This window comes from Podarcis bocagei (genome assembly GCF_964188305.1).
Source record: "Podarcis bocagei genome assembly, chromosome: 4".
Classification (NCBI taxonomy): Eukaryota; Metazoa; Chordata; class Lepidosauria; order Squamata; family Lacertidae; genus Podarcis; species Podarcis bocagei.
The window spans coordinates 82,955,489-82,983,487 of NC_138128.1; the positions used below are offsets into that span (position 1 = coordinate 82,955,489).

Here is a 27,999-nt window from a genome sequence, read left to right on the forward strand (position 1 = left end):
ACGCAAAATGTAAAAGGCTGTAAATTTCAGCTAAGACAATAAAGGCAATCTGAAATCGCTGCTCAAAATCATGTCACGGTAGCTAAAAGGCTCTGCGGAATAAAAGAAGCACTTTTCCATTTGAATGGTAGGAGTTAAGGCTAATGAATTTTCACTGTGAATTTTCCACAGTGTCAGTGCCACCACAGAAAAGGACCTGCTCCATGGGCCTAAACAATCTAAATTCATTGTGTGAAAGAATATGTAGCAAGGCCTCATTCATAGGTTTCAAATAGCAGGGAGGAACATAGAATCATAGAATTATAGAGATGGGTGATGTGAAAATAAGAAGACTGGACCACTCTGGTTAAGATGGCAACCGGTCAGATAGCTGGCTCCGGGGCTCCGCAGATCATGTGGTTTTAATTTAGTTTTTATTGGTTTTAACTTGTTTTAAAATCAATTATTTTATCAATTATTTTAAATTTGTGGAGTTGGAAGGGTTCCAGAGGGTCAAGTCCAACTCCTCGCAATGCAAGAATCCTGCCCACAGCCATTCTTGGGTGGACTTGAACCACCAACCTTCTGGTTAACAGCCAAACACATCGACCCACTGCACCACCTGAGGGTACAGGAGAAGATGCTCCTGAGTTCAAGATCACATGAACAGTGAGTAGAGGTGGTTATGCCTGGCAAAATCAGTTATCAGGAGTAGAAAACAGATAATAAGTATTTAGGCATGCCCTTGACATCATTTGTGAAATGTACATTGTGGCACTGATAAAATCATATGGCTCATCACAGTCAATACGATCAAAAAACGATGTGGGCAAATGAAGTCAAGTAGAATGATGGCAAAGAAGAGAGAAAACAAAAAATGTGATAAGGAGTTCAGAAAACTCCAAAGCAAGCAGGGCATTTCAGCATTCATTAAACAAGCTAAGCAGTTTCATTTCAGCTCTATAACCATCGAATGCTCAGCTACCGTCTTTGACTCATTCTTGCCTATTTATACACAGATCAGGCTTGCAATACGCCAGGCCTAATCACTGTATATATGCTGTTCAACATTTTGCCTGCCCCAATAAAATGTGCCCAATTTTTCAATGCGTAATAGCCTAGGGGGGTTGTGAAAAAAAGCTCTGAAGTTATTTTCCAGGTTATGATGTTCTTTGATGTTACGGTAACACTTCTGAATAAGTAAATATTTGCACGAGAACCAAGTTACAGTGAAAAGCTCACTCTCCAAAAGATAAATCCAGAGTTGGTTTCAAGGCAGCCAGTATTGCTGCCATCATTTATCCATCAAAATTAAACCCACGTGTGGGTGAAAAACCAAGCTTTACGGGAAAGATTTTACCTCCTCCAGATACATTTTATGGATATGCTAAATGTTCAATGTAGCTCGTATACCCAGGACGTAGCCTCGCGGAATGATCTTAATTCCACATGGCAGATGGTTCTGCTCTACAGTTTCATAGGCCCCTTTGGAGACTTCTAACAAACCATCAAATACCTTTCTAGACCTCTGCTTGATAGAAGCCACATCCATATTACTCAAAGTGGCTGATGTGACAGAAGCAATGGAAGCACTGGGTTTGTGCAGCCACCCAGAACAAGAAGAGGCCTCCTACAGAAGCAGTCAGAGGAGCTACCTTCCCAGAGGTGGGTTGCTGTTGTTTACTGGGCGGTTGCAAGGAGGTTGCTGAGGTGCAAATGCACCAGCAGGAGTGCTAAATAAGCTCTGCCAATGCATTCCCATCGCACTGAGCTCCCTGCCACCAACCCCTCCACTTCCAGGTGAGCAACAGTGACCCACCTGCTGAGAAGCTAATGAAGCAACTCATTACCCAGCTAGCCTCTTCTAGAAGTGATAGTACTGCTGCCCAGTCAGTTCTTACCATTGTTCCCAGTTACTCTCTTGGCAAATGCCAAGAGAAATGGAACCAGAATGGGGCCGCAAAGGAAGAGATGCACCTGCGCCCCTGGGGAATCCTGTAGTAAAAACAGTGTTGGGGAAAGAAACCTATGTTATGACCTTCCCCTGAATCAGGCTCCTCCAACTCCCTCATCTTCTCCCACCTTCTCATCTGACCGCCCACTACATTCCATCTCCATGGGACTCATGTGGAGCCTCTGTGCTCTGTGACATCACTTCAGATCAGCCAATCAGTGCCAGATTCTTCAACAGGTGCAGAGTGTGATACAGATTGCCTTTCAGCTTATATCACAGGGACCCAACACCTTCCCCCGAGAGTAGCTTTCAGCTCCCTTATTGTGAAACCAGTTGAGAAGCTCCACTTTCCTATGATCTATCAGGAATTTGTAACCGGCTGCCACCAGGAGAGGAGTAGGATTTGGTACAACCCACTTGTTTATGTCTCTGCTAAAGGTAAAGGTAAAGGGAACCCTGACCATTAGGTCCAGTCATGGCCGACTCTGGGGTTGCGGCGCTCACCTCGTTTTATTGGCTGAGGGAGCCGGCGTACAGCTTCCGGGTCATGTGACCAGCATGACTAATCCGCTTCTGGCGAACCAGAGCAGCGCACGGAAACGCCATGGAGCTAGAGCGGTAGCTATTTATCTACTTGCACTTTGACATGCTTTTGAACTCCTAGGTTGGCAGGAGCTGGGACCGAGCAATGGGAGCTCAGCCCATTGCGGGGATTCGAACCGCCGACCTTCTGATCAGCAAGTCCAAGGCTCTGTGGTTTAACCCACAGCGCCACCCGCGTCCCTTGCTATGTCTCTCCTAAGGCCACATCTATTTCCAGCCACATCCTTTGTTCCAGGATTAATGTTTTTTTTCTTTAAAAAATATTTTTATACATTCATACCTTGGATCCCAAACTCCTTTGTACTTGGACGTTTTGGCTCCCGAACTCTGCAAACCCAGAAGTGATTGTTCCAGTTTGTGAACGTTTTTTGGAAGCCGCACATCTGACGGGGCTTTTGTGGCTTCTGATTGGCTGCAGGAGCTTTGGTTTCCCAATGTTTTGGAAGTCAAACGGACTTCCAGAGTGGATTCCGTTTGACTTCCAAGGTACAACTGTATACTGCTATTCATTTAAAAAGTAGTTTATGATAGCACATAAAACTATACAATTCAAACCATATAAGAAGTTAAAAACGGAGACCAGTGAACTATTGTGAAAATATGTATTCTTAATTGCCTGCATAGGCCTGAAGGAAGAGAGAAGTTTTCAGCAAGCATTTAAAAGCTGAAACAGAAAGCACCTGCTGAATCTCTATTGGCAGTGTCCCACGATATTGGACAAATGAAACTAAAGTCTCTGCTTCCTGTCGTTATCAGATGAGTCTCACCAAGTTGGGGAATAACCAGTGCTACTCCTGCAGATGCTATCAGTAATTGAGCTGGAATATAAGGCTTCAGGTCGCTAGGGTAGCTTGGACGTAAGTTGTTCAGGGCTTTGTAAATTAACCCTGTAAGATATAATTCACTAGCACTTGAATGGTGACAGGTTCCTTGTCCATCATTTAGAAAGCATCAAAGTTTCCCATTGCTTCAGCCTCAAAGAACCTGAACAGTTGTAGTTCTCCAATGAAGTTAAGGTTCTCAAATGGACCATTTTCAGAGATCCCCTGCCCTACCCACCTGCCCCATACACCAAAGAGTCCCAGGGTTAGTTATGGGAAGCATTACGCAAACCCAGTTTAAAATTTGTACTGCAGGTGTTTCAAAGGGGATTAATAAAAAATAAAAAAAACTTGCCAGCAACAGCTCACAAAAGATTTACAATGGAAATTGAAGCACCTGAATCCATGACCCCTGGATTATTTATATTACTATGTTCTCTATGATCAAGACCTGCTGATTATTGCTATCTATATCAAAATGACATCATAAAACCTTTTCTGATTCAAATGCGATTTGGGTGGATTTAAATCAAAGCTCCTCACTTCAAACCCTTCTCAAGTGCAAAAAGGAGTTATTGATTCCCATAAACCAGGGCATCACTTCTACATCCCTTAAATTCTGGTGGCATAGGGAGACTGTGCGCGGGCTGCTTCTCCAGTCTGAGTCACTGCCAGGAGATCTTTGAAATAACACTGTTTTCGCAAAGGGGAAAATCTATTTCAAAATAATAGCAAGACAAAATATTAGTGATCCACTCCTTGGAGTTTTGGAGATTAGAAAACCTCTTGCCCTTTAAATTCCAGCTTTCAAAGAACACTATGGAGAATTGCTTGAGCTCTTAGCTCCTCTATCTGTTTGGCTTTGCTCTAGTGGCGAGAGCATCGAGTGCGCGGCTGAGTGCCAGGCTGAATGCCTTTAAATAGAAGAAGCCAGACAGACATTTTGGGCTGGCTCCAAGATTTTGAAGGCCCACAAGCAAAACCCAACAGCAAGTGGGCAGGACGTGTTAAGCAAAGAACTGCTTTTATGACTGTCCACTGTCTCCTCCTCCAGCCCTCCCTCATACATTTACCCAGATTTCTTCAGCGCCTGCACCCTGCCCCAGGGATGGGCAGATCCTCAAAGTACAGCTTGGAGACAGCAGCTATTTCTGATACTGGGTTACTGATTAAATGTTGAACAAAATGGTTCCTTTGGTGGTAGCAGCTAGAAGCTGAATGTTACCAGAATGTTTGCTTTAACTTCTTTTATGTTACTCCTCTTCTAAGCTGTTGAGTAGTTTTCCCTGGGGAAGAACAGAAAATGTACTCGGAATGTGTCAGTAAATCTGACAACTTTGTAAACAAATCCTCTTGCAGAAATTGGTTTGGCCGTTTGTTTGTTTTTCTTCCACGTGGTACAGCCGTCCTTCTGTGTGCACCAAAACACAATAGACACAAGCCCATCTCAGGTTAGCACACACAAAAATGCCAGGCTGCCTTAATAGCATTGCTCCCACAAACCCTTTCAGTTCACATATGTATGCTAAATAGGACTGGGTGAATTTAATGATAGAAAGTGCTGCCCAGAACAGGACAGGAACATATGGAACTGCCTTCTGATAGGCTAATTCATTGGCCCACCCACCCAAGAATTGTCTATAATTGGCATTTGGTCTCCATTTTTTGTGTGCAGGAATCTCTTAACTGGAGAGGTCAGGGGGGTGAGCCTGAGATCTTATGTATGCAAATAATGTTCTCTGCTCCTGAGCTATGGTCCCCTTTCCTTCTTGAACATGGGGAATGTTCTTCTGATGTTCGGGAAGAGGAAATGACAGACCCTATAACCTGAGTTATAGGGTGACATAGAGGATGAAGCTTCTAGCAAAGGGTTTAGGCTTGAATGTGGGATGGATGAACCGGAAACAACAGCTGACTGGGATGTGGGGATTGCGGTCCATATAAAGGCATTGTTGCCTCATCCAACAGAGGTAAATGCTAATACAACAGGTGATCTATACATGTCCCCAGAGCTGAAAAGGCTTGAGCCTGGATATAATAATGCCTTGATAGCTCAGTTGGTTAGAGTGTGGCACTGATAATACCAAGATTGTAGGTTCAATCCCCACATCCGACAGCTACATTGCTGGGGGTTGGACAGATGATCCTCAGGATCCCTTCCAACTCCACAATTCTATGATTCTATGAGCCAAGGCTAGACTAGACTTCTTTGTCCATGACACAGATACACAGCATGTGTGTACCTATTTGCACATGTATTTATTTCTATTGGGTTGGAGCCCATGTTTGTGGTTAGAAGGCTTCTGAGTGACTTATCAAGCTAGCATGTGAGATGATTGGCTAGACATCACGCACTAGGGAACCAAAAGTTCTAAGATGGAATTATTTTTTTTATATAATTTTTTTATTGGTTTTACAACATTTTTTAAACAATACAAACAAATAAAAAGACATACAAACATGTATAATTTCATAACCTTTTTTCATGACCCTCATTTCTTGGACTCCCCCATACCTCCCCTTTCTGCATCCCAATTTCCAAAATTATTTCAGCAGCTTCTAAATAGTTTTGTCAAATGTATGTCCTCTTAACCTTTCCTTCAACTTAATCTTATGTCGCTGTGATTCCCTTTTCTTTCTCAACACCTCGACATTTTAGCATTCCTCAATTTTATAATAGTTTTTAAGATAGATTTTAAATTTCTTCCAATCCTCTTCCGCCGTCTCTTTCCCCTGGTCACGGATTCTGCCGGTCATCTCAGCCAGTGTCATATAGTCCATCACTTTCATCTGCCATTCTTCCACGGTGGGTAGGTCTTGTGTCTTCCAATACTTTGCGATGAGTATTCTTGCTGCTGTCGTAGCATACAGGAAAAAAGTTCTATCTTTCTTTAACACCAATTGGCCGACAATGCCCAAGAGAAAGGCCTCTGGTCTCTTAGGGAAGGTACATTTAAGTACTTTTTTCATTTCATTATATATCATTTCCCAGAAAGCCTTAATCTTTGGGCACGTCCACCAAAGGTGGTAAAAAGTACCTTCAGTTTCTTTGCATTTCCAGCATTTATTATCAGGCAAATGATAAATCTTTGCTAGCTTGACTGGGGTCGTGTACCACCTATAGATCATTTTCATAATATTTTCCTTTAAGGCATTACATGCCGTAAATTTTATCCTGGTGTTCCACAACCATTCCCAGTCAGCAAACATGATGTTGTGACCAATGTCCTGTGCCCACTTAATCATAGCTGATTTAACTGTTTCATCTTGTGTATTCCATTTCAGCAGCAAATTATACATTCTTGACAAATTCTTAGTATTGGGTTCTAACAATTCAGTTTCTAATTTTGATTTCTCCACCTGGAAGCCAATTTTCCTATCTTGTTTATACACCTCCATTATTTGATAATAATGGAGCCAATCTCGTACTTTGGGTTTCAATTTTTCATGACTCTGTAACTTCAATTTATCTCCATCTTGTTCCAAGATTTCCCAATACTTTGGCCATTCGGCCTCCATATTGAGCTTTTTCAATGCCTTAGCCTCCAAGGGTGACAACCATCTAGGGGTTTTGTTTTCCAACAGATCTTTATATCTTATCCAGACATTATATAATGCTTTTCTGACAATATGGTTTTTGAAGGCCCTATGCACCTTAATTTTATCATACCATAAATATGCATGCCAACCAAATGCATTATTAAAACCTTCTAAATCCAAGATATCTGTATTCTCGAGGAGCATCCACTCTTTCAACCAGCAAAATGCTGCTGATTCATAATACAGTTTTAAGTCCGGCAGGGCAAATCCCCCTCTTTCCTTTGCATCCGTTAATATTTTAAATTTTATTCTGGGCTAAGAATAAAGAATAATTCTAAGGTGGAATTATTCAGGGAGCCAAGACACATGGGCCATTCTAGACTACTGAGCCCCAAATTACATATTACAGTTATTCATTCATGGCTATATTTCTTTAGAAGAAAAAGCACCTGTGGGACCTCAATCCAGATCAAGGCCCACACCAGCTTTCTGCCAACCCTTTCTCCACCATCCTGAAGGCATGCATTAATGCAAACAGCACCTTCAGATTCAAATAGCAGACAGGGAAGAAGTGATTTTCAGCAGTAAATTGGTGCAGGGCCCTGATCCATATTGGAAACCCATTCTGGATTAGGACCCAGCCCATATGCCGGCCAGGGTGGATGAGAGTTGTGGTCCAAAACATCTGGAGGGGACAAGTTTGGCAAAAACTGATAGTTCAGGTTCATGAGTATATAACTATCCAGTCTGGTTCTGGTTTAGACATATGTACCAGCTTTAAGAAACTGGACTTGTGTGGATGGTGTCTTTATGTAGCTTAGTTGCTAGGTAGCATTGGACTTATTTTATCTGGCTGGAAGATTTCTATTCCATTCCATTATGCTAAGGGAAACAATGAAATTTCCATCTAGCTTCCTGACTAGTGTGTCCTCTAAGCCTTCCATGGCAAAATTGGAACCAATTTGAACTGTAAATAGAATCATTAAATAAATAAATAAACTTTTACAGTCACAGTTTAACTCCTAGAAAATGAATGCATGGAAAATATTTAATTTGAGAAATACAGTGGTACCTCAGGTTAAGAACTTAATTTGTTCTGGAGGTCCGTTCTTAACCTGAAAATGTTCTTAACCTGAGGTACCACTTTAGCTAATGTAGCCTCCCACTGCCGCCGCCACACGATTTCTGTTCTCATCCTGAAGCAAAGTTCTTAACCCGAGGTACTATTTCTGGGTTAGTGGAGTCTGTAACCTGAAGCTTCTGTAACCTGAGGTACCACTGTAGGTATTTTTATTTTTATTTACCTGCAATTTACAATCACTACTGCTATATCCTCCTGAACTTTCTCAGTTGTATTTGACAATTTAGAAGATTGAATGAATTTCAGTCCCAAATTGTTCCTTTCTATATCAACTAGCAACACAGTTTTAGCTCATAAATGCCATTATATAAATCTGTGCAGGCAATTCTTATGTTCTTATTTTCACTTTTACAGACATGAAGCTCATTGATAAAGTAATCCAGGTAAGAACCAATACATTTATGGGCCTCTCTTTGTTATTCTCAGCCCTCTGGGGATTAGTTTGAAGTAGTAATCTGAAAAATCAATCACACCCCATACATCATTTGAAATATAAGCTTCGAGAATTTTCAAACTATAGTTTCGTTAGATTAGCTTATTCTTTGTCTTCAGCTGAGCAAAGCAATTTGTATTTGGGATCAAAGTAAATGCCAGAGTCATGAAAATTACCAAGCTCTCTGGCTCCTGTCTGACTCTGCTGCTGCAGTGATTACCTATGAAATACAGCATATTTTGCCTTTCTACAACTGAAGTATTGGGGGAGAGGGGAAAAGCTCCTTCTGCTCACGCTTAAAAGAATCTCTTGGATTTCTGCTCAGAGAAAGTGGTTATATTGTTTGATATTTATGGGTGCAGATCAGTTTCAAGGCAGTCAAGAAATTTTACAACTGGGTTTGTCCTGTTCTGATGATTTTGGTCAAGTCCCCCCACCCCCACCCCAATTCCCCCAAAATTGTGAAATTTCTGAAAATTGGGGGCAGGCAGGAGAACTTTGGTAAAATGTTCAGGAATGTATTGGCAGCTTACATCACATTCAGAACAGCAAAATTCATTGCAGTACCTTTGAAAAAGCTCTCAACATTGAATGGATCTAGGTAAGGGTCTTCATATCCAGCTAGGGATGTTCATTCTGCACCCTCTGAGCTTGAGCAGGTGTAAACCAGACTGATGCATCCTCTATATTTTACTTATTCTTATTCTCTGAATTAATGCTTCATGTGGAGCTAAATTGCCATTTGGATAGTGTTAGCAGCTTTGAGTTTGCTTTCAGAACGAAAGGTGGGTTGTAAATTGAATGAATAAATAATGAAAACTAAGCAAGGCAGACATCATGTCGTCTCAAATGTATCAGTAAATAATCATCACCTTAAACATTGCACCAGACCTTATTCTCAAAAGAAAGCTGAACTAAATATCTAGGCCACTTGACAAAACTGTACCTCAACCAGGAATAAAGAGTAAAGGCACAGGTACTGGGTTAACTGAGGGCCACAACTTTTATTTCACATTTATAGCCATCAATCTGCAGCAAGAGCCTGAAAGTTGTGAAGCAACAGGATAGTCTTTCTACCTCCTTGGAACCAGAATATTCTGGATAAGGCATCCTGACCCAAATACAAGCAGTAGACATCTCTGCTTATGTCTGCCTGGCCACCTCTTGGTTGAAGGAGGCTCTTGCCCTGACATCATTGCATTTACTAGATTGTTGTTGTTTAGTCATTTAGTCATGTCCGACTCTTCATGACCCCATGGACCAGAGCACACCAGGCACTCCTGTCTTCCACTGCCTCCCAGAGTTTCATCAAATTCATGTTGTTCACTTCTATAACACTGTCCAACCATCTTGTACTCTGTCATTCCCTTCTCCTTGTGCCCTCAATCTCTCCCAACACCAGAGTTGTTTTTTTCCCCCAGAGAGTCTTCTCTTCTCATTAAGTGGCCAAACTATTGGAGCTTCAGCTTCAGGATCTGTCCTTCCAGTGAGCACTCGGGGTTGATTTCCTTCAGAATGGATAGGTTTGGTCTTTTTGCAGTCCATGGGACTCTCAAGAGTCTCCTCCAGCACCACAATTCAAAAGCATCAATTCTGCAGCGATAAGCCTTCTTTATGGTCCAGTTCTCACTTCCATACATCACTACTGGGAAAACCATAGCTTTAACTATACGGATCTTTGTCGACAAAGTGATGTTTCTGCTTTCTGAGATGCTATCTAGGTTTGTCATCGCTTTTCTCCCAAGAAGCAGGAGTCATTTAATTTTGTGACTGCTGTCACCATCTGCCGTGATCATGGAGCCCAGGAAGGTAAAATCTATTTACTAGATAGGGAAAGGGTATTTGTGCAAGAAATCAGCACCCCTTCTTGATGTAATGTCATTGGCTAGAGTAACCAACCAGTCAGCACTTTGCTGGTCTATCCAACAGGTTTGGAGAACTGGATCCTTATCTTTCTCATCCTCCCTTCCCAAACCAAGCTTGACATGGGTGGGGCAGCCACCTGTCAATCACCTGACATCACAATGATGCAGTTTTTGCCTATGCAGTTTGAAATCAAGTTGTCTAGGTAATGGCACAGCATTTTGCAAACCCTGATGATCAGCTGATAGTCACTGCTTGCAAAGCACCCTGCAGAAGACTTTTTGGGTGCTGGTGAATGGCAGTGCCATAAACCACCTTTCGGCCCAGCCATTTTTACCTGCCCTACATCTGATGCCATATAGGATGTTTGGTGTAGGGCAGATTGGCCCAAACAGCCTCATGAGACAAATTGAGAGGCTGGCAGGCCTAATTAGCACTCTGGCATAGCTAAGATTGTGTTCTGACATATATCCACAATTGAGGTCTGAAAAACCAGTAAACTCAATCTTCTGACAAACCAGATTCATCTGGCTCCCCTGACCTGCCAGATCCTCTCTGGTTCTGGCAGGTTCTGACATGGCTTCAGTGCCCTGGACTCCACATCCTTGTTCCACCTGGCAGGAGAAGGTAAGTTCTGAAATCACAAGTTGACAAATGTTTTAAAATGCCTTATGAATTTGTAATCCACCACGGCACGATGTGACTTCACTCATGAACTGATTCCTCTGTGGAAGTCAGTTGCCTCCAAACTGTCACACAGACTTCATGTAAAGGATATAAAAAGGAAGTTACTGTCCTAGCCTTCTGCACAATAGCCGCACTCAGCAGAATTAGAGCACATTAAGGTTTCATTAATAACATGGCTTGCTGAAGTCAAGAAGCTGGCTGCATTAAAGAAATATAATTAGCTCTAAAAGCATAATAGCGTAAAAGTCATCAGTAGGCTCCTTGGCCCTCAGTGTACAAACAAATGTGTTGTTTTCTTAAAGAGCTATTTAAGAGGCTATTGGCTCTACAAATGATACCATTAGTTGGGAGTGTCTGCAAGATGCCAAACCAAAACACAACTGCAAGAACAGCCAGAAAAGTTATTTATCGTTCTTTGGTTACTTAGCGGAAACATGGTCTTGCATACAAAGAGCTGCATTAAAAGCTCATTGGGGGGTCCCAACAAAAGTGCTGAAAGCTGGCCTCAATTCTTCCCTCATGATGTACCTCCATGGCCTTCTCTTGCAGTGTTGAGGAAAAGGATCCATGCCACAAGACATGTGCTGCCCCAGTCTTGTGACCCTACATTAGAACAAAGATGACTACCATGATTGTAACAACTATTGTGGAATCTCCCTGCTGACTACAGTGGGGAAAATCTTTTCCTGTGTATTTCTCAAAAGATTACAGTTCCTCATTAGCAGAGTCTCTCCCAAGCTTTAGAGCTCAGAGGTCAACATGACATGATTTTCTTTAATATGATATTTTATTTGCCACTCCCTCCCGACTTGCTGGTAGCTCTTCCCTGGCCTGTGGTTCAAGTGGAGGTGGCCAACCTCTATATATCTGGTGTCATTATGGAACATGTGTCACATTTGTTCTCTTTTGAAAGAGGGACAAAACTCAGCTACTGTGGCAGGAAGTTGGCTATATGTTAAAGCAATAATAATAAGCCAGGGGTAATGTTCAGGAAGTCAGTTCATAGAATCATAGAATAGAATCATAGAGTTGGAATAGACCACAAGGGCCATCGAGTCCAACCCCCTGCCAAGCAGGAAACACCATCAGAGCACTCCTGACATATGGTTGTCAAGCCTCTGCTTAAAGACCTCCAAAGAAGGAGACTCCACCACACTCCTTGGCAGCAAATTCCACTGTCGAACAGCTCTTACTGTCAGGAAATTCTTCCTAATGTTTAGGTGGAATCTTCTTTCTTGTAGTTTGGATCCATTGCTCCGTGTCCGCTTCTCTGGAGCAGCAGAAAACAACCTTTCTCCCTCCTCCATATGACATCCTTTTATATATTTGAACATGGCTATCATATCACCCCTTAACCTCCTCTTCTCCAGGCTAAACATGCCCAGCTCCCTTAGCCGTTCCTCATAAGGCATCGTTTCCAGACCTTTGACCACTTTGGTTGCCCTCCTCTGGACACGTTCCAGTTTGTCAGTGTCCTTCTTGAACTGTGGTGCCCAGAACTGGACACAGTACAGCAGTGCCCCGCAAGACGAATGCCTCGCAAGACAAAAAACTCGCTAGACGAAAGGGTTTTGCGTTTTTTGAGCTGCTTCGCAAGACGAATTTCCCTATGGGCTTGCTTCGCAAGACAAAAAATGAAAATGTCTTGCAAGTTTGTTTCCTTTTTCTTAACACCGTTAATACAGTTGCGACTTGACTTCGAGGAGCAACTCATAGAACACGGTGTGGTAGCCTTTTTTGAAGACTTTGGTGATTTTTGAAGCTTTTCCAAAACTTCTTTTGCAGCCATTTGGTAAGTTAAACTTTTAAAACTTTTTGGGGGGTTTTTGGATTTTGGGTTGGGGTGTTTGGAATTCAAGGACTTGGTGTTGGGGAGGGGTTTGCAAGAATCTGGAAGCTTGTGTGTTTTTTCCCTGCATTTTTATGATTTTCTGTGACCATTGGGCCACTCTGCTGTTTTTTTAAAAAAATTCTGGATTTGAATTTCTGTGTGGTGGGTGGCTGGGGGAACAGTTGAGGAGGTGGTTCTTCAGCAAGAAGCAAAGAGTGGAAGAGGAACCTTCTTCGAGTTGCCACCCAGAGTCTTAGAAAATGTACTGTACACTTTGTTGATTTTTAAATGTTTTTCTGTCATGTTTAGAAACTTAATTTATTGTTCCTTCAATTTTTGAAATGCTCTTTACAGTATGTGTGACTTTAAAGAGCACTTAATAAACTCTTGTTGTACCAAATTTGGCTTTGTTTGGACTTTTTTTGACCATAGGAACGCATTAATTGAATTTCAATGCATTCCTATGGGATTTCGTGCTTCGCAAGACGAAAATTCGCTAGGCGAAAAAACTCGCGGAACGAATTAATTTTGTCTTGCGAGACACCACTGTACTCCAGGTGAGGTCTGACTAGAGCAGAATACAGTAGCACTATTACTTCCCTTGATCTAGATGCTATACTATTCATGCAGCCCAGAATTGCATTGGCTTTTTTAGCTGTCGCGTCACATTGTTGGCTCATGTCAAGTTTGTGGTCAACCAAGACTCCTAGATCCTTTTCACATGTACTGCTCTCAAGCCAGGTGTCACCCATCTTGTATTTGTGCCTCTCATTTTTTTTGCCCAAGTGCAATACTTTACATTTCTCCCTGTTAAAGTTCATCTTTGGCCCTGTTCTCTAATCTGTCAAGGTCATTTTGAAGTGTGATCCTGTCCTCTGGGGTGTTAGCCACCCCTCCCAGTTTGGTGTCATCTGCAAATTTGATCAGGATGCCCTTGAGTCCATCATCCAAGTCGTTGATAAACATGTTGAATAAGACCGGGCCCAAGACAGAACCCTGTGGCACCCCACTAGTCACTCTTCACTGAAGGATAAATGAAACTTTGGGGACACCAGAGAAAGCTTTGGGGCTTTTGAGCAAAAATGAGGTCTTCTAATGTTCTCCATGGTATTTGTGGGTGGTAAAATGGGGCAGGGTGAAGGTCCACTATAATTGTTCCTCAGAAATGTCTCCACTGATGAAATTTCGGCTCACTTGATGTTGAATGAAACTTGATTATTCAGTGGAGGGAGGAAGCTACGGGCTAAGAGAGAAGAACTGGGTTGGGAAGGAGCCAAGCTTCCTTCAACAAAACTGAAATAAAAATCCAAACAATATTAGAATTGGATCCACAGTTGCATCTGAAATATATAGATGATGAAACTGGGGTGGCTATTTTGCAGAATATTCTTCAGGAATGACTCAAGATCTCCAAGAGTTCGGGAACAGTTCAAAAGAGAGCTATTTTTCGGCTATCGTTCAGACTGTGGTTGCACATGGGGACTAGTGGTATGCTATAGGTGCATCTTGTCTTGCAGGCCACCTATGTTCTTCTGGCACACAGGCCCTGTGGGTTCTGGTTGGAACACGCCTCCAATGTGTCCAAAAAGGTCAATCCAAAAGTTGAGAGTAAGGAAGGGTCCTGTAATAGGATCTCTATTGAGGTTTAGCTGATGTTGGAATCAGCTCCAGTGGTAGCTAATGTTATCTAAGCAGGTTATCCATCAGTAAAAGAAGCACCTAGCGGAACCATCAGAAGGAGGGCATCACAGACCCATAAATCCATTGCGTGAAAATTGTCATAAATAAAACTTCCACTGCTTCCATTGCTGTGGGTGGGAGGAGGTGGGCTTGGTGGAGTTGAAGCTAACCCTCTAAGCTTCTGTACTGACAGATTTCTGCCTCCAGCCACACCTTTCCATTCTTGAATTGGTCTGAAATTCTTCACAGTGTAACATTTAAAAAGCAATAATAATCGTATCATCAGAGAATTAGTATTATATTTTGCCAAGCCTGGGCAAAAGAAATGGTAGTTTAAGTAGACAGTAAAGACACAGTATGCTCTTGCAGAAGTGACAAAAATATCATAAAGACAATTTATTCCTTTTCTGCAGTTTGTACTACAGTTTTACAAAGAGTGCCAAAGGTAATTAGCGGCAGAATTCAGATAAAGTATTCAAACTTTGGGATCCAAGCAGCCTAATCTCTGGGCCCCAACTATGTTGAATAGCTCATTCAGATCTCTATCTGTACCATATAAGACACACGTCTCCTCTTACCTTGTAAATACCTCCCTGAAAACTTTGCCCGGGCATTTGGAACAGCAGGTGATCTCCAAAACATGCTGTTCATCTGAAACGGGAATCTTTTCCCTTTATGTGCTTTCTCAAGAGAGGCAAATGAGAAAGCCCATTGGAAAAGTATTCTCACTAATAAAATGTTATCTCAAAAAGCACCGTCAAATAATGCAGACAGAGCATTAATGCATAAACAAAGCTGTCACCCTTGGTGGATCGGCTGTGATTTTGCATTGCAAAAACAGAACAATCACAGCTGAGTGATGGGGTGGGGAGGGAGGAAATGAATTTGTATTTTATCACAGCACTTTCCTACAGATATTATCAAGCCAATTCAGAAAAAGGAGTGAATAGGTAGATATTGCTGGATTAGGGGAGCTCATTTGCAAACCTTCTGATCAAATTGACAGCTGTGGAAAAGTTTGTTCAAAGTCAATATGCTACACACCATAGAAATGTTACACACCATAGTTTAGGCCACGAATGGCCACTTAACAGCCTGAGGTCCAAATCAATATCCCAAAACAACATGGCGTCCCTTCAGGAACCTCCCTTCAGGAACCTCCCCTGTTTTAAGGGAGGTGTGGTCAAACTCCCCGCCCCCATACAATTAGGACATCTTTCAAAAAGTTCGTTACTGCTTCAGCCCATCTCTGATGATGACCTTATACCACTTGAGCATATCACCAGGACATTTTCTAAAGATGTTAAACCAATTGTGTAAAGGACCATGCAGATTTTAAATTTTATTTTCCCTAAAGGGGGAGAACTGGTAGAATCTGCCCTTTAAAAAAGCAATACAAATATTGTTGAGCAGATCTGTTACAGATCTGAAATTCAGGAAGATGGCAATATAGCTTCACTGGAGGTCCTCCAGAATAGATTTTCAAATGAAAATTCTACCACTATGCACCAGGATTTCTGCTAAGATCAGAAACAAGCCTATCTGCTACTGAAAGATGGGGAATCTGTATCCCTCCAGATGTTGTTATATTCCAACTCGCATCAGTCCCAGCTAGCATGACCTGTGGTTAGGTATGGTCGGAGCTGCAATTCAACAACATAACAGAGGGGTGCAGATTCACACACCCCTTGCTCTGCTGAATCTATTTTAACAGTGTCAACACAACACATCAGATGAGCTAATGAAACACTCTGGTCACATATCACATCTGTGCAACAGCAAAGGCTATGCTTGGGCACAGCAGTTTTCCTGAAAAACCAAATTCAATTTTGAATAGACAGGCTTCTAGCCCACACTGTTGCCAGCTCAATACAACTTGAAAACATGAATGAAATGTGTTTTGAGCGATCAAAATTCAAAAGAGAGAGGACCCCCCCCCCATTTTTCCAAGATCAGTCAGTGATCAACTTTCCTGTACTAGGCACTGACCTCAATATCATTCAGACAATATAATATTTCAATCACACAGATCACAATAAAACAAGAGAGAGAGAAATTCAGTACAATTAATCTCCAGTTTAGTCTAAACTAAGATCTATTATCTGCTTAGGAGTCCCCTACATCAACTATACTGATTTTTTTTCTATTTCTTTCACCCTGAGTTTTCTTACAGCTAAAGCACACTGTGCTGTTCTATAGGTCAGGGTGTTTCCAAGACAGCCGCTGAATGAATAACTGAAACCTAACAAATCAATTAAATCCCTCAAACTGATGTCACATTAATTCAATATTTGAGAAGGAATCAACTTCCAGAATTAAATAATATATGTCTCTGTGAGTAAATACTGGGTGGGGGGGATCACATTAATTTCTCAGTCTCAGCAGTAAATACGGTTACTGCAGAATACAATTTATGACTTATTCATGTAGCTAGCAATATTTTATAGACTGAATTCCTTTTGCTCTTAAAAGTTCAAGTCAATATGTCTGCAGACGCTGCTGTGATTTACATATTGTTGTAAACGTGCTCCTTGAGAATGAAGGATTGCATTTTCCTCTAGGGATTTTCTTTAGCCTAGCACTTGATGGAGGATGATAGGAAGGTTTGTGATGTCTGAGGGTTACACCAACTGCTGGACATTGTGTTCTCCCTCACCTGCTTGGATGGGGGTGGATGGGAGCTGAACCATTTTTGGTTGTCTGACATCTATCAACATTTAATATGAGTTTTGAGTTTGCTGCAGTGGCTGGATGCATCTGTAAGCCTCTATACCATGTGACTTAATCTTGTTTATGCATGTATGTAGTGGCAGAGGAAGCCATGGGCACTCAGAGTGGTAAGCATGACGTGCACCTGGGGGCGGGCCGATCTGCCCAGGGGGCGGGTCAGTCAGCCCACCGGGGTGCGCTGATCTTCCCGGGGTGCCATCAGCACTGCGCCGATCTGCCCACAGGGGGCATGCCAAATGTCATCCCCTTCACTGAGATGACACCTGTCCTCTCCCCTGCCTGTCTCCTCTAGCCAGGAGTGTGTGCGGCGGGGCAACCACACGCCCCTCTGCCCATGACTCCCAAGCCTACAGCTACAGTGAGCTGGGAGAAGTGGTGCAGCAACTGCTTTGCTGGTGGCCCCAATGGGCTGCTGGGGACGCCGCTCACTGTAGGCTTGGGAGTCATGGGGGGCATGACAAATGTCACCCCCCCCTTCAGGATGACACCCAGGGCGTGACACACACCCCTTCCTACACTCCTCCATGTATGGCATATCTGATTTTAAAATAGTTTAATATTTCAGAACAGTTTCCTCCCCAGGCCTGAAACAGAGTGAATATGTGTATCTAGTATTTGCCCTGCACACTCCACACATCTGATCGAAGTAGACTTTCACCTACAAAAATACAGGCCTCAATAAAGTTTTTAGGTTGAAAGGTGCAAGTTTTTGCATTCCTGTTCTTATTTGGGAACAGCTTTGGGAGCTGTGACTTGTGGTTCGAGGACCCGACCCCCGTGTGGTGAAATAAAGACACAAGGACACGTGATATATGGTTAATGGGCAAGAAAAGGCCACAACTTTATTGGTTACAGCAATGGAAAAGGTATTGGCTTAGGCATTGGATGATGGGTTATTCAACCAGTGGGTGGAGCCTGTCGATGCTGATCCGACTCTAAGCCCACCCCTGTTGTCACCGAGGGTCGTGCCAAGGCCTCCCGCCAAGCAGGCATCGGACGGATACACGACCCCCAGATTCCTTTAACGGAATACCCCTAAAAACAGAAGGCATAGGCGATGGCCACACCTAGCACTTCGACACACCACAACACATTATTCCAATGCCTAACCTACCCGCCAATACCGCAAAAAAGTTGTGACGATTGCTACGAGGTAGGCGAAAAAACCAAATAGCCTAGTGCCAAGTGGAAAAATTCCTACCAGGCCCCCCAGGCAACCAGGGCGACCAACCTAAGGTCCATAGCAAGGCCAAAAAACCTAAGCCCTGACTAAAAGGGAGTGGAGGGTGGGTGACTTTCCGAAGAGGCGACGAGGGGAAAATGAGGCCGGGGAAAGGCTGGCGCCGCAGCAAAAAGCTGCTGAACACGCCCCCTCAGTGGCACCTGGTTGGGTGGCCCACAGAGGGGGCGTGGGCGCCAGCCAGGTGAGTTGGAGGCAGGGGGCTACGCCCCCTGCAAGGCGGAGCTCGGGCTCCCGACCACAACCACTCCCCTCTCTTTCAGGGAGGAGAGTCTTTGTGGTTCGAGGACCCGACCCCCGTGTGGTGAAATAAAGACACAAGGACACGTGATATATGGTTAATGGGCAAGAAAAGGCCACAACTTTATTGGTTACAGCAATGGAAAAGGTATTGGCTTAGGCATTGGATGATGGGTTATTCAACCAGTGGGTGGAGCCTGTCGATGCTGATCCGACTCTAAGCCCACCCCTGTTGTCACCGAGGGTCGTGCCAAGGCCTCCCGCCAAGCAGGCATCGGACGGATACACGACCCCCAGATTCCTTTAACGGAATACCCCTAAAAACAGAAGGCATAGGCGATGGCCACACCTAGCACTTCGACACACCACAACACATTATTCCAATGCCTAACCGCCACCCGAGCCAAAGGCTCGCCGCCAATACCCTCACTGCTGCAACCAATCCCAAATGCTTTTGCTGACACTAGCTAACCACATGTCGCTTCCCAAGTCCGAAAGGTGGACACCATCATTCCGGTATAGCGCTTGGTCGCAAATACGAATACGATCATGCCGGATGACACGGCCAGACATAAAGCACACCCAACGGGCTACCGCCCGATTTACGAGTTTCCTGGTTCTTTCAATGGCCAAACAATTTTGCGCTCCGCGCCACTCGAGTCTTTTCAAGAAGGAGGACCAGAACACCGTCGTTCTGGGGCACAATGCTGCCAAAGTATTCAAGTCTCTTTTAATGCTCCCCAATAAGTCCACACTTTTTCTGCTGGTTAGGTCATTCTCTCCCAACTGTATCACGATGGCGTCGGGAGGGCCAAAATTGGCTACTTTCTCCCGGAGCAACGGCAGCAGCTCCTCCCATCGCATGCCTCTCCTCGCAAACCAGGAAACTCGGACATCATTTGGGAGGCCAAGGTTAGGTGCCAGGCCGCAACTTGCTGCGCGTGCGCGGGCCCAATGAACAATGCTGTGGCCGCAGATCCAAACATTTCTTCTGAGCAACGCTAGGGGTAAAGACAGAAAAAAGACGGCAGGTAAGTGGGGCCCAGCGACTGGAGGCGTACTAGCGAATGTAAGACTTATAAGCATTTGATCTCCACCGTCCCATTTCTTTGATCCTATCCGCCGGTAGCCCTAAGTGCGCAGCCGTGGTTGCAGCACCAATCCTAAAAGAGTGCGCAGCGTACTCCTGGGCAGATAGCCCACAGGCCTCAATTGCCTTGCGCAGCACCCTGGTGAATTGGTATCTCGACATGGGCGACCCATCCTCGTGAATCAAAAATGGACCTGGGCCAGGCGGCCTAAGCTCGAGATACCGCCTAGTGTCCTTTACCGGACATGGGCCCTGCTGTGTTGATGCTGAGAGTTTCACCAGGACACCCTTGCCGGCCTGATCGGTTTTGGACTGTCGTATGAGCACTGACACGGAAGAGCTAGACAGCTGCACATCCTCGCACTGGAGTCCGCGGCTTGAACCCCGTGCACTAACTTCAAACACAACCTCCCCAACCCTTAGTGCGCCGAAAAAGGCGATAGAATATGCTGCAGAAAAAAGGCGTGCTTCAAGCCTGGACCAGCAAATCAACCTTAGTTTTTTTCGAATTTGAGACAGCAACCCATACGAGATCGGCTTACGGCCTTCGTCCCTGGGAGGCTGTAACCTGCTCCATCCCTCGATTGCCCTACGTATCATGAAGTCGCTACACGGGTCATGAGCGAATGTAGCTTTTGAGAAGAAACTGATAGCTGCTACATGAATTTTTAATGTTTTCGGGGCACGCCCCAGGTCGTCGAGATGTGAAAGGTACTGCAAAACGTCGTCTGTGGTGGGAGGCACATTATATGAGAGCCCGGATAACCTAAACCTGAAACCCACGAAATCACTCCAGGCCTTCTTGTAGGACCTGAGCGTGGAAGGTGCTACGGACGCTAATACTCCCTGTATCACTTTGCGTCTCCAACGTTCCACAGGTATTCCGGAAAGGGTTCGGGCAACTGTTGTGCTCCAGGTGCAAGCGACCGGAAGCGAGGAATCTGGAATCGAGATAAGGCATCAGCTATATCATTCTTGGCTCCAGGTACAAATTTGGCTGAAAATATTATATTGTACTCAAGGCAACGGAGGACGAAGGCCCGTAGAAGGGAGGAAACCCTCTCAGACCGAGATGACTGCCTGGCAAGAATGTTCACCACCGCCAGGTTGTCGGTCCTGAAGCACACACGATGGTCCCGGAACTCCTCCGTCCAAATGTGAACAGCTACCACTATAGGAAAGAACTCGAGAAAGGTGAGATCCCGTGTGATGGCCTGGCCTAACCAAGCCGTCGGCCAACGCTGAGCACACCAACGCCCCTTGAAGTACAGGCCGAAGCCAATGGATCCGGCCGCGTCCGATTGTACCTGGAAGTCTGATGACAAGTTCAACACATCCTGCCACAGAGATACCCCGTTGTAATTCTCTAAGAAGGCCAACCACATCTCGAGATCTAACTTGACCGACCTTGGGAGGCGAACCCTATGGAGCGGGTGTCTAAGACCGACAGACAATCTTGTCAGGCGGGCACAGAAGGGGCGTCCGGGGGACACCACTCTGCACGCGAAATTAAAGTGCCCTAGCAACGACTGAATCTGCCTAAGGGTAATCTTTTTAAGCCTAAGAGTGCCCTGAATTAATTCCCTAAGGGCTTCGATCTTTTCAACGGGAAGGCGTGAGGACTGAGCCACAGTATCTAACTCAATGCCCAGGTAAGTGAGTAGCGTGGCGGGTCCCTCCGTTTTCTCGGCTGCAAGTGGGACCCCCAGGTCCTGCGCGAGGGCAGCGAAGGCCTTAAGTAAGGCTGCGCATTCCCCGGTGTCGGGGCGACCCACGAAAAGGAAATCATCCAGGTAGTGCGTGACACCGGAGGCATTTGTCCTGAAGCGAAGGGCCCAGTCCAAAAACGTGCTGAAGGCCTCAAAGGCCGAACAGGCCACTGCGCAGCCCATAGGCATGGCCCTGTCAACGTAATACTTTCCTTGAAATTTGAAACCCAGCAACCTAAAGTCGCTAGGGTGGACTGGGAGAAGGCGGAAGGCCGATTCGATATCGCACTTAGCCAACAGCGCCCCGCGTCCAAAGCTACGGATTAACTTGACTGCCTGGTCAAAGGAGGCGTACTTGACTGTGCAAAGCTCAGGTGGGATAGCGTCGTTAACCGAACCGCCTTTCGGGTAAGAGAGGTTGTGAATGAGTCTAAATTCCCCGGGGGTCTTCTTGGGCACAATACCTAGTGGAGATATGTGCAGGTTTGGAATTGGAGGGCTGTCAAACGGGCCTGCCACCCTGCCTGCGCTAACCTCCTTGGCTATCTTACGTTCGGCGACTTCCGGCCTTTCCCTAACTGATTTTTGGTTTGGTGAATCTTTCGCAATCAAAGAACCTGCAATAGGAATTCGAAACCCGCTGGAAAACCCTTCACGTAGATAGGATGCAGCTTTTTTATCTGGGTAAAAGGCCAAAAGGTTACATAGGGGGGCCAGCTTGATAGGGGAGAAGGCCAATTCCAGATTCATCTCATCTCCTGTTCCCAGCTGCGGGGGCTCCCCTGGGACTGGGATGATGGAACCCCCGGCCACCCCGAAAGGGCTGCTTCCCTCCCTTAAAGCAGGATGTAGCGGGGTGAGCCCCACCGCATCTCTCACATTCATGCAGGTATCTACAAGATGGCCTCTGGCATGACCCTTTATTGTACTCCCAGCATACGCGACGCCTGTAATCCTTTCTCTGCTCATTCCTGGCCGACCGATATGGGTCAACTGGTTTCTTCTCCACGTATGGGCCAACCGCCACTGACCAAATGCCGCTCTCAATCTGATCCCAGCGTGCCAGCGGGATCCTGGAAGCTTTTCTCCGAAATTTCTTGTCGTAGCTTATGGCTGCAGCCTCCCCGGACAGAGCGCAAGCCGTGCGGATATGTGAAAGGTAAGCGACAAGGTGAACGGCCCTCTTGGGGTAGGCAGCAACAATAGTCCCCATAAAGGCCTGAAAACCATCAAGCCAGTTTTCGAATGTCCTAGGCACGGAAGGATACCTGCTCCTTTTCTTACCGTGGGAAGGCCTCTTTTCCCCCCTGCCCAACTCCTCAGCCGGGGGCACTAACTTAAACATGTCCACAAACTCTCCATTTAAGATTTTCGCACGTAGCTTGGGGGATAGATGATCACCTGGTATAACATCTGAGGTTGAGTAGGTGGATGTGGAGGCGTCTTTTACCAGAGCACCATCCTTCCACTCTTGGGTCCCCCCGAACTTTTTTCGGTGGGTATTGGACCTCCTAGAAAGAGCCCAATCCGGGAGACCAGACACTTCCTCGCCCTTCCCCCAGTAGGATCCCAGGGACGCGTCGCTATCATAGTCCGAGGAAGAAGTACCTGTATCATCGTCTGAGTCGTCCTTTCTTGACTTGCCTTTCTTACAGACGTGCTTTTTCTTCTCGCGCCTCTTACCCGAGGGTTTCTCCCCCGATGTTGCAGTGGTAGCGTCCTCCGCCTCCTGTGGTTCGTCATCCTCGCCTGCTGAAGACCCTGAATCCGGCGACTGCGTCCTGGGCCGCTTGTCCTGCGTGCGGGTGGAAGAGCTGGGAGCAGCAAGAACGTTATTAGGAGCAGACTTAGAGCGAGCTTTCCCACCCCGAGCGCGAGGCGCAGAAGCCATGGCCTGCGACTGGGACCTGGTCCGTATCGGACCAGGGCTGGAATTCATAGCCGCCCCAGCTCCCTGAGCATCATCAAACAGTGCGGCGGACGTGCAAGGTAACTCATCCCACCGGGCGGATCTTGAACCCCCCGGAACCACCTGGGTCTCGGGAATGACATCGGGCGAAGAGGGGGGGCTAGGATTCGCATCGGGGTAGCGTTGTTCATATTCGTCAATAAATGATCTAAAGGCGTTAAGAAGGTGGGAAACGGGCCTTGGTTTATTGCCCTTCCCCTGCTGTCCCCTGGATGTGCTCCCCTCCGCGTTGCGTGCGGCTCCGGACGCCTGTTTTCTCTTAGGAGCCATGAGTCCGCCTTGTGCCCAAAATACCGCAACGGTGCTAACTAGTGTGTGCGTGTAGATTTATGTATATATATGTATATATATGTATATATATGACTAATACTATACTAATGTATGTATATTTCTGCTACTATCTATTTGTTATTATTTATTTATTTATTTTGAATTTATTTATTTATTTATTTTTTAATATATATATAATATTATTTATGTATTCTAATATACTTATTTATTTATTTATTTTTTTATTTGTTGTTGTTGATTGTTTGTTTGTTTGTTTTTATTTATTTATTTATTTATTTATTCAATTATTATTTATTATTATTAATATATATGAAGGAGTTGGCTGGGTTAGTAACCAAATGCACTACCTGTATGAATTTGGAATCAATTTGCTACTCCTATTATCCCACGATTAAAGAATACAATGATCAATTGTCAGTGTCTGGTGATGTTCGCTACGCTAACTGCTCAGGCTTCTCACCCAAAGAAACAGAAAACAGCCAACTGTTTTGGTTGCTGGGCAACCAGACAACAATCACAATCCCCTCAGCTGCCCAGACAAAAGGTATTCAAAGAGTGCAGCAGAGTTAAAAGACTCCTTCCTTCAGGAGAAACCGCCCCTATTCAAACCCAGGAGGCTGCCAGTGAAGAGACAATAGAACAAAAGCTGATCTGCCAGGTCCCCCGGGGACTAGCTGGGAGTAACTTACAATGTCTTTACAAATGCAAATGCTGAAAACAATGCCTAAAGTACCGATCGTTGGCTGCCCAGCTTCAGCAGCGTTACCGTAGCAACCAACCTTGCACCAACAAAATCTTACTAAGAATCCCAAACTACTGGCAAGTAGACACAAAAAAGGGGAGGGGGGAATCCCAGGCCCTATTGGGGGGTGGTTAAAAAAGAAACAGGCAGCAGTCCCAAGCACTGAAACCAAGAATGCAAGGAAGCAATTGGAGGCCAAAGCCTCTGAACCCTTAGACCCCACACGTTTTAAACTGCTGCAGGAGGCCTTATAGTATGGTGCCCGCACCCCTTCAAATGTAGTCCTCGCCACCCAACCAGGGAGCAAAGACAGCACACGGCCCAGCAAAGGAAATTAGACGGAAGGGGGGGAAGGAAGCTGCAAAGCACAAACGCTGCTCCAAAAAGCCAGATGCCCAGCAATGCCACCTTCTAGTAGCCCCCCCCCACCAAGCGGCTGCAGAACACGTGGAGCTAACACACACTGGCGGCCACCTTCGCAAATCAAACAACCTAGGGCACTCTTCAATCGATCGAACCCAGATACTCTCCTCCCTAAAGCTTCCCAAGCCGCTAATAGGACTAGCGCTCAGCCGCGAGGTCTGGGGCAAAGCAAGCAAGGAAAATGGAGCGCGCGCGTCAGCTGATGGGCGGCCGTGAGCTGCCCGACCAGCAGGAGCAGTCACGTGGGCTTTCGCTCCGTAAGAGAGAACAGGGGCCACCAGGAAGCCAGAAACTATACTTAACTATACTTAACACAGACAAAACGAGGACAAGAAATACTTCCAGGGACTAGGCAGTAGCGCCGGCTCGTTTAGAATCTCAGCGCCATAAAAAGGCCCCCCCACACACACACACCGTGGAGGAGCACGCGATAAAGCAGCAGCGGAAGAGTAAAGTAAAAAACACGAAGACAGATCAAACACACACGCGCGTCAGCTGGTGGGCAGCCCAGGCGGCTTAACGGCAGCAAACGGTAAAATAAACCCAAATTGGAGTACCAAGAGGGAGAAATTAATTAATTAACACCGTGTAACAGTTATTGATTGGCCCCAAAGCTGTCTATCGGCTGCCTAAGTCCGTCAGGAGCGCTGTGGGTTAATTGCGCGCGTCAGCTGTGGGGCGGCGGAAGCGGAACCAGCAGCTCCTGAAAGAAGCTCCCACGTGGGCTGTAGCCCGGACGCGCGGCTCGCGGTGATTTTTCTAGCACACCAGCCGGGAAGTGGACAAGAGGCGCAACCCAAAATACTTCCCTGGCTTCAGCTGTTCAGCGGCCCGAAGCGGAACCGGCTGCAAGGTCGGGATAAGCACGGGGAAAAAACTAAATGCGCGCGTCAGCTGTTTGGCGGTCGGAACGGAACCGGCGGCTGCCCCAAGGTAGCGCCCACGTGGGCTGTAGTCTAAATGCACAACCAGCAAGGACACCCCGCAAAAGTCCCTAGCACACCAATCGGGAGGAAAGCTATAGGAGGAGCCGCGGCGAAGCCAAGGGAAAAACAAGGAGAACAGTCACGCCAGAAATCCCACTAAAAACACTCAGCACTCAACCCAGTCTAAGCCGCTGTAAAGAATACCAGAACAAAAGAAGAAAGACGCAAAGACTCAGCCTAGCCGCAGATAAAAGGGGGCGAAACCCAATATACTTCCCTGGCTTCAGGTAGCGGAGACCTCCTATCCAGCTGACTTTCCGAAGAGGCGACGAGGGGAAAATGAGGCCGGGGAAAGGCTGGCGCCGCAGCAAAAAGCTGCTGAACACGCCCCCTCAGTGGCACCTGGTTGGGTGGCCCACAGAGGGGGCGTGGGCGCCAGCCAGGTGAGTTGGAGGCAGGGGGCTACGCCCCCTGCAAGGCGGAGCTCGGGCTCCCGACCACAACCACTCCCCTCTCTTTCAGGGAGGAGAGTCTTTAACACTCCCTTGAAGTACCCCTTCCTTCCTTTGCCATGTCAACAAGAGAAGTCTGCCTGAAAGAATCTACCAATCACATTGCTATTTAGATCTTTGAGAACTAATCTCAGTAAATTAGATTTATTACTTACAATATGTACTTGTGTGGGCTTTAGGTTTCATTTTTTAAAAAAATCACTCCCCTTCAGCACCCCTCACTGATAACAATATTTTGATACTGAAAGACCCACATATCTGAAACATGGCAGAAGTTATTGTCCCTGCGAGGATACCGATAAACTACCACTCTAAGCACTCCTGACCATCTGTGGTGTGACCTTCTCCACCATACTTTACTTTTAAAACAAAAAGATCCCAAGATTTATTTTACAATCAGCTTCTTTCAGGTCACACAATAGACGGGATCGTTCAGTTACTACCACCCAGGCTAGCTGCTAGCTGCAGATGACAAGATGAATATCTGTAAGATTGCATTACCAGTTCTTGGAACCATTGTGCAGCTCATCTGAATGGTGCTATCAAATGGTGCCCTAGATAAACTCTCTTCATTGCGTATTAAATTGGACACATAGAGAGAATGATTTCCCCTATTATTGCTTGCCAAGCCATTTTACTTAACACAACATTAGTCCTATCCATGCATTTCCTTAATAAACTGATTACTCTTAGCATTAGAGGGAATAAGGTTATTTCCCCCTTTATTTTTATAGCTTGATTCCACTCCTACACAGAACAATGCTCCCCCCCCCTCTCTCTCTTTCTCTTTCACATTTGGGATTACTAAAATCTCTGATAGACAGATTAACCTCTTGTGCTCATCTATCTCATCCTTATTCAATGATACATGACTACAATGACTTTTGCAGAAGAGAGTGTTACTATTAAAGTGTCCCAGACTGCTAGTATAATTCTAAAGCAGAAGAAGCATACCGCATTCTAGAAGCCTCTGTCTCCATAATGTCATTCTGAGCTGGGTATCCTGTGGCCCTCCAGATGTTGCGGAATCATAATTCCCATCAACCTCAGCCAACAAGGCCAAAAGTCAGGAATGATTATATCAAGTTATCTGCAGTTGAATTTCTCTTATAATTCATGGTGCAGAGTTATAGCATTGGGGAAAACTACAGACAAGTCTATGTATTTGAAAACGCTTCTGCAGATATCAACATTTTTGATACTGTATAAATATAATAGTTTGTGTTGAATGGATAATGGATTTTCTTTTTGATTCAACTCAGTGTGCAGTGGCTGCGAAATAAGGCAAATTCCATGCCTTAAAATGTAAAAGTTTCATTTAACAAAAAAGCACAGAGATGTTATTAAGCTGGCCAATGTGAAGCACCTGCATGTATCTTTTTAAACAGTGCATGCAAGACTACGCACCCTATGACTGCACTTCAATATTGGAAGGCAAGAGCAAGAGACAAACCCCCCCATCCCCACTCAAAAATTGCTTCATAGTTCTCACATCAACCTCTACTTTTATCAGGTGGTTTCTTTCTGCCCGTCACCCACCCCCCAAAAATGTTGAAAATGTTGGGACAGCTGTCAGAAAGACACTGCTTCCCTGG

At 45.3% G+C, this 27,999-nt stretch overlaps 1 long non-coding RNA gene across 2 annotated transcripts; it reads left to right on the forward strand.

The window, feature by feature from the left end:
* The first annotated feature begins 2,215 nt into the window (after nt 1-2,215).
* On the forward strand, nt 2,216-27,947 carry LOC308585373. 2 transcript variants are annotated; one of them, XR_014007343.1, is made up of 4 exons: nt 2,216-2,371; nt 3,293-3,393; nt 8,393-8,421; nt 27,918-27,947. It is a non-coding gene; the product is annotated as an uncharacterized lncRNA (long non-coding RNA). The 2 variants fall into 2 exon arrangements; XR_014007344.1 differs by lacking the exon at nt 27,918-27,947 and having other exon boundaries at nt 8,393-8,707.
* The last annotated feature ends 52 nt before the right edge of the window (nt 27,948-27,999 follow it).